We start from the raw sequence: 370 nt of genomic DNA, 5'->3' as shown, positions 1-370 counted from the left end.
CACATAACGTTCACTGGCAATCGCACATGTATAGCACTGACATGGAATATATATTTATATTCTTCAATCTACCCTACATACCTTGTTTTTCCTCCCTCTTCTGCCCTTCAACCTCCTTCCTTCATCCCTTTACCTATTCCTATTACTCGCCCTTTACTTTATACCCTAATTCTTGCACCTTGCAATCTTAAGTCTACACCCTACACCCTTCATTCTGTATCCTACACCCTTAACCCTTTACTCAACACCTTAAATTATTTACTCTACATACTGCACCATTTACTCTGCACCATTTATTCTGCACCATTTACTCTGCACCATTTACTCCACACCATTTACTCCTCACCATTTACTCCTCACCATTTACTCC

The sequence above is a fragment of the Penaeus monodon genome, chromosome 15 (assembly GCF_015228065.2).
Source record: "Penaeus monodon isolate SGIC_2016 chromosome 15, NSTDA_Pmon_1, whole genome shotgun sequence".
Lineage (NCBI taxonomy): Eukaryota > Metazoa > Arthropoda > Malacostraca > Decapoda > Penaeidae > Penaeus > Penaeus monodon.
Note: the sequence above shows the minus strand (reverse complement) of the source record.